General features: G+C 54.8%; 1 protein-coding gene across 1 annotated transcript in view; it reads left to right on the forward strand.

Moving 5' to 3' along the window:
• Positions 1 to 13,213, forward strand: part of NUP98 (nucleoporin 98 and 96 precursor) — a 117,166-nt gene that overhangs the window by 80,792 nt on the left and 23,161 nt on the right. The gene's annotated exons all lie outside the window — the stretch shown is intronic.

Raw genomic sequence — 13,213 nt, forward strand, 5'->3', positions numbered from 1 at the left:
TAGAAGGGGATGTCCCCTCAGTCGTGCTGTGGGAGGGGTGCTGGTGGTGCAGGAGCTCCCTCCCGTGGGGCTGCGGAAGGCCTTGGCCACTTGGGTAAAGCAGCTGGCGAGTGTCCAGTGGCCACTTTGCCCCCAGGCCAAGTGCTGTGCGGGCAGAGGGACCCGGCTGCTTTGCACAAGTGGCTGAGGCATCTCAGTCCAGAGTCCCGTGTTGTTTTCTTGTGTGCCGGCTGGCATCCTACTTAAATCAGGCTCTGAGAATAACTTCCTTGCAAGATGCCTTTAAAGAAGAGCTTCTGAAACTGGGCTGGTGGTGGGACTTTGTGTGGGGGGGGGACGCTGCTTTCCATACTCCAGGGGTGGCCGACGGTAGCTCTCCAGATGTTTTTTCCTACAGATGTTTTTTGCCTACCCCCAGCATGCTGGCTGGGGCTGATGGGAGTTGTAGGCAAAAAAACATCTGGAGAGCTACCATCGGCCACCCCTGCCATACTCTGTTGTAGTGATCCTCTCAGTCAGCCCTGCAAAGCAGCCCCAGTGTTATCCCCACAACCTGCCTGTCTTTTTCTCCTGCTGTTCTGGTGAGGAGTTCCAGCTGGCGCATGTGGTCTTCCCTTCCCAGTTTTATCCTTCCAACAACCCTGTAAGGTTGACTCAGCTGAGAGAGAGAGAGTGGAGGGCCCAGGGTCACTCAGCAGGCTTCCTGGCAGAATGTAGAGAGACTCTCCCTTCCAAGTATAACTCTTTGTGCCCTTGTCGCACGCCAGGGCTCCGAGGGGCATGCCTAAGGCCATCTTTTGAGGTTGTGGCGGAGAGGAGATTGGAGCCGGTGGATTCCTAAATCGCACTTCATTCTGCTTTGCTGCATTATTTATTTATTTATTTATATATTTATATTTGAACTTATATCCCGCCCTTCTCACCGAAGTGTCTCAGGGCGGCTTACAACATTGTAATTTACATAGATTCAATTTAAAAAACATTTACATAATACAGTTAAAACCATAATTAATAAAACAGAGATAAAATAAAACACGCGGTCTGCAAGTACATTTTTTGTTCCATCCAAAAGGTTTTCTCATTGTCAGTTAGGTGTTATAGGCCTGCCGGAAGAGGGCTGTCTTACAGGCCCTGCGGAACTGCCCTAGGTCCCGCAGGGCCCGCACCTCCTCCAGCAGCTGGTTCCACCAGTAAGGTGCCGTTATTGAGAAGGCCCAGTCCCTGGTGGCCTTTAGACGGGCCTCCTTTGGCCCGGGGATTACCAGCAGGTTTTGTGAACCCGATCGTAGTACTCTCTGGGGAACATGTGGGGAGAGACGGTCCCTCAGGTAGGCAGGTCCTAGGCCATATAGGGCTTTAAAGGTAATGACCAACACCTTGTACTGGACTCGGAATATTACTGGCAGCCAGTGCAGGTCCCGGAGCCCCGACCGTATGTGCTCCCATCTTGGGAGCCCTAGTAGCAGCCGGGCAGCGGCATTCTGCACTAACTGCAGTTTCCGGGTCCGGCACAAGGGTAGCCCCATGTAGAGGGCATTACAGTAGTCCAACCTCGAGGTGACCGTAGCATGGATCACTGTTGCTAGGTCGTCGCGTTCCAGGAAGGGGGCCAGTTGCCTCGCCCGCCTAAGATGAAAGAATGCGGACTTGGCAGTGGCTGCTGTCTGAGCCTCCATCGTCAGTGAAGGCTCCAATAGTACCCCCAAGCTCTTGACCCTGCTCGCCGCTGTCAGCGGCGCGCCGTCAAAAACTGGCAGGGGGATTTCCCCTCCCGGGCCGCAGCGACCCAAGCAAAGGACCTCTGTCTTCGCCGGATTCAGCTTCAGCCCACTCAGCCTAAGCCACCTAGCCACTGCCTGTAACGCCCGGTCCAAATTTTCTGGGGCGCAGGCGGGCCGGCCGTCCATAAGCAGATAGAGCTGGGTGTCATCGGCATATTGATGACAACCCAGCCCATACCCTCGGGCAATCTGGGCAAGGGGGCGCATATAGATGTTAAATAACATCGGGGAAAGTACTGCCCCTTGAGGCACTCCGCAATCAAGCGTGTGTCTCCGGGACAGTTCCTCCCCAATCGCCACCCTTTGTCCCCTACCGTCAAGGAAAGAGGAAAGCCATTGCAAGGCCAGCCCCTGAATCCCTGCGTCGGCAAGGCGGCACGCCAGGAGCCGATGGTCGACCGTATCGAACGCTGCCGATAGGTCTAACAGCATCAGCACCGCCGAGCCGCCTTGATCCAGATGCTGCTGAAGGTCATCCACCAGGGCGACCAGCACCGTCTCCGTCCCATGGCCCGGGCGGAAACCAGACTGGCAGGGGTCAAAGGACAGAAGCATACACCAGTTCCTGTGCAAAGAGTCATCATGGTGTAGTGGTTAAGAGCTGTGCACTCTAATCTGGGTTTGATTCCTCATTCCTCCTCCACCTGATGTCAAGCCGGCAGATTCAATAAGGATGTTGTTGATACAAAGAAACTATTTTATTGATACTGATACTTGAGGCTAGGCCAGCATTGAAAGACTAAAGAATAACCTGTAAATGCATTGCATATATGGGACACTTCAAAGGGATTCCTAAGGGGGAGGATTATGCAGGGCACTTTCACACATTGATGTTACCAATTCGTTCTCAGGCTTGAGTGGCCTTGATCATAGCAGCTCCTGACTTCCTTCTGAGAGCCAGGCCTGAGAAGGCACAGATAAGACTTTCACATCTTTCCATTTCAAAGCAAGGACACTCACTACAGGAAGGGAGGGGTAGGGAAGGTACGAGCTAGCAGCAATTGAATATACTTTGGTTCTACCCAGAATGCTCTCTGACTGAGCCAGAGTTACAGACAGACTTGACACCTGGAGCCTGTTGGGGGACCTTGGGCTGCTCACAGTTCTCTCCGGACTCTCTCAGCCCCACCTGCCTTGCAAGGTGCCTGTTGTGGGGAGGGGAAAGGAAGCCACTTTGAGACTCCTGAAGGTAGAGGGAAGCAGGGTGCAAAAACCAGCACTCCTTTTTGGCTGAGGCTGAAGATTGACAGTTGGTTGAAGGTGGCTGGCTGTTTGTACTGGAAAAGTTTATGCCATGGAATCCCCGTGTTCTTTATCTGACGGATTTATACCTTTCCAAGACAGCTTGCAAAGAGCCCTGTGGCGCAGAGTGGTAAAGCTGCAGTACTGCAGTCCAAGCTCTCTGCTCACGACCTGAGTTCGATCCCGGCGGAAGCTGGGTTCAGGTAGCCGGCTCGAGGTTGACTCGGCCTTCCATCCTTCCGAGGTCCGTAAAATGAGTCCCCAGCTTGCTGGGGGGAAAGCGTGGATGACTGGGGAAGGCAATGGCAAACCACCCCGTAAAAAGTCCGCTGTGAAAACATCATGATGCAACGTCACCCCAGAGTTGGAAACGACTCATGCTTGCACAGGGGACCTTTCCTTTACCTTTTTAAGACAGTTTGCAAAAAATATCACCAGCTTCCCCTTCCCCCCATATAGCCCTTGCTTCAGTAGCCCAGTTGAGAGCAGAGTATTCTTCCCAAGGCACTGTCGCAGCTGAATTTTTTCTGACAGGGAGACAGAGGAAGTTTGGGCGTTTTGCTTCTTCTGTGGCCAGTGGTTGGAGCCAGCTGGTCTTCCTGGAGAGCCAGTTTAATGTAGTGGTTAAGTGTGTGGACTCTTATCTGGGAGAACCGGGTTTGATTCCCCACTCCTCCACTTGCAGCTGCTGGAAGGGCCTTGGGTCAGCCAGAGCTCTCTTATCTGGGAGAACCGGGTTTGATTCCCCACTCCTCCACTTGCAGCTGCTGGAATGGCCCTGGGTCACCCAGAGCTCTCTTATCTGGGAGAACCAGGTTTGATTCCCCACTCCTCCCCTTGCACCTGCTGGAATGGCCTTGGGTCAGCCAGAGCTCTCTTATCTGGGAGAACCGGGTTTGATTCCCCACTCCTCCGCTTGCAGCTGCTGGAATGGCCTTGGGTCAGCCAGAGCTCTCTTATCTGGGAGAACCGGGTTTGATTCCCCACTCCTCCACTTGCAGCTGCTGGAATGGCCCTGGGTCACCCAGAGCTCTCTTATCTGGGAGAACCGGGTTTGATTCCCCACTCCTCCACTTGCAGCTGCTGGAATGGCCCTGGGTCACCCAGAGCTCTCTTATCTGGGAGAACCGGGTTTGATTCCCCACTCCTCCGCTTGCAGCTGCTGGAAGGGCCTTGGGTCAGCCAGAGCTCTCTTATCTGGGAGAACCGGGTTTGATTCCCCACTCCTCCGCTTGCAGCTGCTGGAAGGGCCTTGGGTCAGCCAGAGCTCTCTTATCTGGGAGAACCGGGTTTGATTCCCCACTCCTCCACTTGCAGCTGCTGGAATGGCCCTGGGTCACCCAGAGCTCTCTTATCTGGGAGAACCAGGTTTGATTCCCCACTCCTCCGCTTGCAGCTGCTGGAATGGCCTTGGGTCAGCCAGAGCTCTCTTATCTGGGAGAACCGGGTTTGATTCCTGACTCCTCCACTTGCAGCTGCTGGAATGGCCCTGGGTCACCCAGAGCTCTCTTATCTGGGAGAACCAGGTTTGATTCCCCACTCCTCCGCTTGCAGCTGCTGGAATGGCCTTGGGTCAGCCAGAGCTCTCTTATCTGGGAGAACCGGGTTTGATTCCTGACTCCTCCACTTGCAGCTGCTGGAATGGCCCTGGGTCACCCAGAGCTCTCTTATCTGGGAGAACCAGGTTTGATTCCCCACTCCTCCGCTTGCAGCTGCTGGAATGGCCTTGGGTCAGCCAGAGCTCTCTTATCTGGGAGAACCGGGTTTGATTCCCCACTCCTCCACTTGCAGCTGCTGGAATGGCCCTGGGTCACCCAGAGCTCTCTTATCTGGGAGAACCAGGTTTGATTCCCCACTCCTCCACTTGCAGCTGCTGGAATGGCCTTGGGTCAGCCAGAGCTCTCTTATCTGGGAGAACCGGGTTTGATTCCCCACTCCTCCACTTGCAGCTGCTGGAATGGCCTTGGGTCAGCCAGAGCTCTCTTATCTGGGAGAACCGGGTTTGATTCCCCACTCCTCCGCTTGCAGCTGCTGGAATGGCCTTGGGTCAGCCAGAGCTCTCTTATCTGGGAGAACCGGGTTTGATTCCTGACTCCTCCACTTGCAGCTGCTGGAATGGCCCTGGGTCACCCAGAGCTCTCTTATCTGGGAGAACCAGGTTTGATTCCCCACTCCTCCACTTGCAGCTGCTGGAATGGCCTTGGGTCAGCCAGAGCTCTCTTATCTGGGAGAACCGGGTTTGATTCCCCACTCCTCCACTTGCAGCTGCTGGAATGGCCCTGGGTCACCCAGAGCTCTCTTATCTGGGAGAACCAGGTTTGATTCCCCACTCCTCCGCTTGCAGCTGCTGGAATGGCCTTGGGTCAGCCAGAGCTCTCTTATCTGGGAGAACCGGGTTTGATTCCTGACTCCTCCACTTGCAGCTGCTGGAATGGCCCTGGGTCACCCAGAGCTCTCTTATCTGGGAGAACCAGGTTTGATTCCCCACTCCTCCACTTGCAGCTGCTGGGATGGCCTTGGGTCAGTCAGAGCTCTCTTATCTGGGAGAACCGGGTTTGATTCCTGACTCCTCCACTTGCAGCTGCTGGAATGGCCCTGGGTCACCCAGAGCTCTCTTATCTGGGAGAACCAGGTTTGATTCCCCACTCCTCCACTTGCAGCTGCTGGGATGGCCTTGGGTCAGTCAGAGCTCTCTTATCTGGGAGAACCGGGTTTGATTCCTGACTCCTCCACTTGCAGCTGCTGGGATGGCCTTGGGTCAGCCAGAGCTCTCTTATCTGGGAGAACCGGTTTGATTCCCCACTCCTCCACTTGCACCTGCTGGAATGGCCTTGGGTCAGTCAGAGCTCTCTTATCTGGGAGAACCGGGTGTGATTCCCCACTCCTCCACTTGCACCTGCTGGAATGGCCTTGGGTCAGTCAGAGCTCTCTTATCTGGGAGAACCGGGTGTGATTCCCCACTCCTCCACTTGCACCTGCTGGAATGGCCTTGGGTCAGTCAGAGCTCTCTTATCTGGGAGAACCGGGTTTGATTCCCCACTCCTCCACTTGCACCTGCTGGAATGGCCTTGGGTCAGTCAGAGCTCTCTTATCTGGGAGAACCGGGTGTGATTCCCCACTCCTCCACTTGCACCTGCTGGAATGGCCTTGGGTCAGTCAGAGCTCTCTTATCTGGGAGAACCGGGTTTGATTCCCCACTCCTCCACTTGCACCTGCTGGAATGGCCTTGGGTCAGTCAGAGCTCTCTTATCTGGGAGAACCGGGTGTGATTCCCCACTCCTCCACTTGCACCTGCTGGAATGGCCTTGGGTCAGTCAGAGCTCTCTTATCTGGGAGAACCGGGTGTGATTCCCCACTCCTCCACTTGCACCTGCTGGAATGGCCTTGGGTCAGTCAGAGCTCTCTTATCTGGGAGAACCGGGTGTGATTCCCCACTCCTCCACTTGCAGCTGCTGGAATGGCCTTGGGTCAGCCAGAGCTCTCTTATCTGGGAGAACCGGTTTGATTCCCCACTTCTCCACTTGCAGCTGCTGGAATGACCTTGGGTCAGCCAGAGCTCTCTTATCTGGGAGAACCGGGTTTGATTCCCCACTCCTCTACTTGCAGCTGCTGGAATGGCCTTGGATCAGCCAGAGCTCTCTTATCTGGGAGAACCGGGTTTGATTCCCCCACTCCTCCACTTGCAGCTGCTGGAATGGCCTTGGGTCAGCCAGAGCTCTCTTATCTGGGAGAACCGGGTTTGATTCCCCCACTCCTCCACTTGCACCTGCTGGAATGGTCTTGGGTCAGCCAGAGCTCTCTTATCTGGGAGAACCGGGTTTGATTCCCCCACTCCTCCACTTGCACCTGCTGGAATGGTCTTGGATCAGCCAGAGCTCTCTTATCTGGGAGAACCGGGTTTGATTCCCCACTCCTCCACTTGCAGCTGCTGGAATGGCCTTGGGTCAGCCAGAGCTCTCTTATCTGGGAGAACCGGTTTGATTCCCCACTTCTCCACTTGCAGCTGCTGGAATGACCTTGGGTCAGCCAGAGCTCTCTTATCTGGGAGAACCGGGTTTGATTCCCCACTCCTCTACTTGCAGCTGCTGGAATGGCCTTGGATCAGCCAGAGCTCTCTTATCTGGGAGAACCGGGTTTGATTCCCCCACTCCTCCACTTGCAGCTGCTGGAATGGCCTTGGGTCAGCCAGAGCTCTCTTATCTGGGAGAACCGGGTTTGATTCCCCCACTCCTCCACTTGCACCTGCTGGAATGGTCTTGGGTCAGCCAGAGCTCTCTTATCTGGGAGAACCGGGTTTGATTCCCCCACTCCTCCACTTGCACCTGCTGGAATGGTCTTGGATCAGCCAGAGCTCTCTTATCTGGGAGAACCGGGTTTGATTCCCCACTCCTCCACTTGCAGCTGCTGGGATGGCCTTGGGTCAGCCAGAGCTCTCTTATCAGGGAGAACCGGGTTTGATTCCCCCACTCCTCCACTTGCAGCTGCTGGAATGGCCTTGGGTCAGCCAGAGCTCTCTTATCAGGGAGAACCGGGTTTGATTCCCCCACTCCTCCACTTGCAGCTGCTGGGATGGCCTTGGATCAGCCAGAGCTCTCTTATCAGGGAGAACCGGGTTTGATTCCCCACTCCTCCACTTGCAGCTGCTGGAATGGCCTTGGGTCAGCCAGAGCTCTCTTATCTGGGAGAACCGGGTTTGATTCCCCACTCCTCCACTTGCAGCTGCTGGAATGGCCTTGGGTCAGCCAGAGCTCTCTTATCTGGGAGAACCATGTTTCATTCCCCACTCCTCCACTTGCAGCTGCTGGAATGGCCTTGGGTCAGCCAGAGCTCTCTTATCTGGGAGAACCATGTTTCATTCCCCACTCCTCCACTTGCAGCTGCTGGAATGGACTTGGGTCAGCCAGAGCTCTCTTATCTGGGAGAACCATGTTTGATTCCCCACTCCTCCACTTGCAGCTGCTGGAATGGCCTTGGGTCAGCCAGAGCTCTCTTATCTGGGAGAACCATGTTTGATTCCCCACTCCTCCACTTGCAGCTGCTGGATTGGCCTTGGGTCAGCCAGAGCTCTCTTATCTGGGAGAACCGGGTTTGATTCCCCACTCCTCCACTTGCAGCTGCTGGAATGGCCTTGGGTCAGCCAGAGCTCTCTTCTCTGGGAGAACCAGGTTTGATTCCCCACTTCTCCACTTGCAGCTGCTGGAATGACCTTGGGTCAGCCAGAGCTCTCTTATCTGGGAGAACCGGGTTTGATTCCCCACTCCTCTACTTGCAGCTGCTGGAATGGCCTTGGGTCAGCCAGAGCTCTCTTATCTGGGAGAACCGGGTTTGATTCCCCACTCCTCCACTTGCACCTGCTGGAATGGACTTGGGTCAGCCAGAGCTCTCTTATCTGGGAGAACCATGTTTGATTCCCCACTCCTCCACTTGCAGCTGCTGGATTGGCATTGGGTCAGCCAGAGCTCTCTTATCTGGGAGAACCATGTTTGATTCCCCACTCCTACACTTGCAGCTGCTGGAATGGCCTTGGGTCAGCCAGTGCTCTCTTATCTGGGAGAACCATGTTTGATTCCCCACTCCTCCACTTGCAGCTGCTGGAATGGCCTTGGGTCAGCCAGAGCTCTCTTATCTGGGAGAACCGGGTTTGATTCCCCACTCCTCCACTTGCACCTGCTGGAATGGCCTTGGGTCAGCCAGAGCTCTCTTCTCTGGGAGAACCAGGTTTGATTCCCCACTCCTCCACTTGCAGCTGCTGGAATGGCCTTTGATTCCCCACTCCTCCACTTGCACCTGCTGGAATGGCCTTGGGCAGCCAGAGCTCTCTTATCTGGGAGAACCGGGTTTGATTCCCCACTCCTCCACTTGCAGCTGCTGGAATGGCCTTGGGTCAGCCAGAGCTCTCTTATCTGGGAGAACCGGGTTTGATTCCCCACTCCTCCACTTGCAGCTGCTGGAATGGCCTTGGGTCAGGCAGAGCTCTCTTATCTGGGAGAACCGGGTTTGATACCCCACTCCTCCACTTGCAGCTGCTGGAATGACCTTGGGTCAGCCAGAGCTCTCTTATCTGGGAGAACCGGGTTTGATACCCCACTCCTCCACTTGCAGCTGCTGGAATGGCCTTGGGTCAGCCAGAGCTCTCTTATCTGGGAGAACCGGTTTGATTCCCCACTTCTCCACTTGCAGCTGCTGGAATGACCTTGGGTCAGCCAGAGCTCTCTTATCTGGGAGAACCGGGTTTGATTCCCCACTCCTCTACTTGCAGCTGCTGGAATGGCCTTGGATCAGCCAGAGCTCTCTTATCTGGGAGAACCGGGTTTGATTCCCCCACTCCTCCACTTGCAGCTGCTGGAATGGCCTTGGGTCAGCCAGAGCTCTCTTATCTGGGAGAACCGGGTTTGATTCCCCCACTCCTCCACTTGCACCTGCTGGAATGGTCTTGGGTCAGCCAGAGCTCTCTTATCTGGGAGAACCGGGTTTGATTCCCCCACTCCTCCACTTGCACCTGCTGGAATGGTCTTGGATCAGCCAGAGCTCTCTTATCTGGGAGAACCGGGTTTGATTCCCCACTCCTCCACTTGCAGCTGCTGGGATGGCCTTGGGTCAGCCAGAGCTCTCTTATCAGGGAGAACCGGGTTTGATTCCCCCACTCCTCCACTTGCAGCTGCTGGAATGGCCTTGGGTCAGCCAGAGCTCTCTTATCAGGGAGAACCGGGTTTGATTCCCCCACTCCTCCACTTGCAGCTGCTGGGATGGCCTTGGATCAGCCAGAGCTCTCTTATCAGGGAGAACCGGGTTTGATTCCCCACTCCTCCACTTGCAGCTGCTGGAATGGCCTTGGGTCAGCCAGAGCTCTCTTATCTGGGAGAACCGGGTTTGATTCCCCACTCCTCCACTTGCAGCTGCTGGAATGGCCTTGGGTCAGCCAGAGCTCTCTTATCTGGGAGAACCATGTTTCATTCCCCACTCCTCCACTTGCAGCTGCTGGAATGGCCTTGGGTCAGCCAGAGCTCTCTTATCTGGGAGAACCATGTTTCATTCCCCACTCCTCCACTTGCAGCTGCTGGAATGGACTTGGGTCAGCCAGAGCTCTCTTATCTGGGAGAACCATGTTTGATTCCCCACTCCTCCACTTGCAGCTGCTGGAATGGCCTTGGGTCAGCCAGAGCTCTCTTATCTGGGAGAACCATGTTTGATTCCCCACTCCTCCACTTGCAGCTGCTGGATTGGCCTTGGGTCAGCCAGAGCTCTCTTATCTGGGAGAACCGGGTTTGATTCCCCACTCCTCCACTTGCAGCTGCTGGAATGGCCTTGGGTCAGCCAGAGCTCTCTTCTCTGGGAGAACCAGGTTTGATTCCCCACTTCTCCACTTGCAGCTGCTGGAATGACCTTGGGTCAGCCAGAGCTCTCTTATCTGGGAGAACCGGGTTTGATTCCCCACTCCTCTACTTGCAGCTGCTGGAATGGCCTTGGGTCAGCCAGAGCTCTCTTATCTGGGAGAACCGGGTTTGATTCCCCACTCCTCCACTTGCACCTGCTGGAATGGACTTGGGTCAGCCAGAGCTCTCTTATCTGGGAGAACCATGTTTGATTCCCCACTCCTCCACTTGCAGCTGCTGGATTGGCATTGGGTCAGCCAGAGCTCTCTTATCTGGGAGAACCATGTTTGATTCCCCACTCCTACACTTGCAGCTGCTGGAATGGCCTTGGGTCAGCCAGTGCTCTCTTATCTGGGAGAACCATGTTTGATTCCCCACTCCTCCACTTGCAGCTGCTGGAATGGCCTTGGGTCAGCCAGAGCTCTCTTATCTGGGAGAACCGGGTTTGATTCCCCACTCCTCCACTTGCACCTGCTGGAATGGCCTTGGGTCAGCCAGAGCTCTCTTCTCTGGGAGAACCAGGTTTGATTCCCCACTCCTCCACTTGCAGCTGCTGGAATGGCCTTTGATTCCCCACTCCTCCACTTGCACCTGCTGGAATGGCCTTGGGCAGCCAGAGCTCTCTTATCTGGGAGAACCGGGTTTGATTCCCCACTCCTCCACTTTGGTGTGAGAGCCTGTTTGGTGTAGTGGTTAAGTGCATGGATTCTTATCTGGGAGAACTGGGTTTGATTCCCCACTCCTCCACCTAGGCTGGAATGGCCTCGGGTCAGCCAGAGCTGTCACAGGAGTTGTCCTTGAAAGGGCAGCTGCTGTGAAAGCCCTCTCAGGCCCACCCACCTGACAGGGTGTCTGCTGTGGGGAGAGAAGATGTGGGAGATTGTGAGCTGCTCTGTGTCTCTGATTCAGAGAGAAGGGCAGGGTATAGATCTGCAGTCTTCTTCTCTCCCTTGCAGTGGGGAGTCGCAGCCTCCCTGCAGTACAGCCAGGGGTGTTCATCTTCTGCAGCCCCTCGGCCACTGGCTCATGAAGACTCTATTCTGTTGTCCGTTCGCAACCCATTGGCCCGGCTAGCCTTTCTCTAAAGCAATGAGGGAGCTGGGATTCAAAGATCCCCGCCAAGATTCCAAGGCAGTTGAACAGAAAGGCGAGGCGACAAGAGAAGGAGATTCCTGGCAGCTTAAAAGCCCACGACAGCTGACGAAGGCATCCATAACCGCATCGGTAGAAAGCGTGATCAGGTTGCAGCCGAACTGTGGTGGCCCCGCGGGGTTTTTAAGGCAAGAGTTGTTCGGAAGCAATTTGGCATTTCCTGCCAATGCTTGTCAACCCTGAGCTTTCCCTGTGGCCTCCCATCCAAAAATCCAGCCGGGCTGACCTTGTTTGGCTTCCGAGATCTGATGAGATCCGGCTAGCCTGGGCCATCCCGGGCAGGGCAGGAGTACAGAGGTGTGTTGCCATTACTTGCCTCTGCATGGCGGCCCTGGACTTCCTTGGGGGGCTCCCATCCAGGTACTAACTCGGCTGATAGGGGATAGGGCTAGCCCGGGCCGTCTAGGTCATTATTTTGCTTTTACATACATAATGTTAGCCGATTTGGTGTGATGGTTAAGTGTGCGGACTCTTATCTGGGAGAACGGGATTTGATTCCCCTCTCCTCCACTTGTACCTGCTAGCATGGCCTTGGGTCAGCCATAGCTCTGGCAGAGCTGACCTTGAAAGGGCAGCTTCTTTCAGAGCCCTCTCAGTCCCACCTACCTCACAGGGTGTCTGCTGTGGGGGGTGAAGATATAGGAGATTGTGAGCCGCTCTGAGACTCTGATCCAGAGAGAAGGGCAGGGTATAAATCTGCAGTTCTTCTCCACTTGCAGCTGCTGGAATGGCCTTGGGTCAGCCGTAGCTCTGGCAGAGGTTGTCCTTGAAAGGGCAGCTTCTCTCAGAGCTCTCTCAGCCCCACCCACCTCACAGGGTGTCCGTTGTGTGGGGAGAACATATAGGAGATTGTGAGCCACTCTGAGATTCTGATTCAGAGAGAAGGTCAGGGTAGAAATCTGCAATTATTCTTCTAGCAAAACCTGATGGCCAGGTCAGTTTTTCGCATCTGTCAGGTGCTGAGTTCCACATAGGATGCCACAATTGCAGTCCTTCGGTTTCCCACGAACTGCTTTTTTTCATCCATTCGGAGCCCTTGGAATTCAGGATGTGGCATAAAACCGTTGAAGTGGGTATTGACCCGTGTTCCCTCTAAGCTGAGTCCCTCTACTGCTGAGTGAGCGTGAGCTAGCTCACAGATTTTTAGCCTCTAGCTCACAAATTTTTGTCTTAGGAAAAAATGGCCCCAAAGCAAGCTAATGTATGAAGTAGCTCACCGCTTTAATGCCAGTAGCTCACAAAGTAGAATTTTTGCTCACCAGGCTGCAGCTTAGAGGGAACATTGGTGGGGACCAGTGTTCCCTCTGAGCTGAGTGAGCATGAGCTCGCTCACAGATTTTTAGCCTCCCGACTCTCCAATTTTTGTCTTAGCTCAGGAGGATGACCCCAGAGCACACTAATTCAGGGGTGGCCAACGGTAGCTCTCCCGATGTTTTTTTGCCTACAACTCCCATCAGCCCCAGCCGTTGGCCATGCTGGCTGGGGCTGATGGGAGTTGTAAGCCAATAAAAAATATGGAGGGCTACCGTTGGCCACCCCTGCACTAATTGATGCAGGAGCTCACCGCTTTAAGGCCAGTCGCTCAGGAGGTAGAATTTTTGCTCACCAGACTCTGCAGCTTAGAGGGAGCATCGGTAAGGTAAGGTTTTTCGGGATACGGTTTAG

This window comes from Heteronotia binoei, unplaced genomic scaffold (genome assembly GCF_032191835.1).
Source record: "Heteronotia binoei isolate CCM8104 ecotype False Entrance Well unplaced genomic scaffold, APGP_CSIRO_Hbin_v1 ptg000860l, whole genome shotgun sequence".
Classification (NCBI taxonomy): domain Eukaryota; kingdom Metazoa; phylum Chordata; class Lepidosauria; order Squamata; family Gekkonidae; genus Heteronotia; species Heteronotia binoei.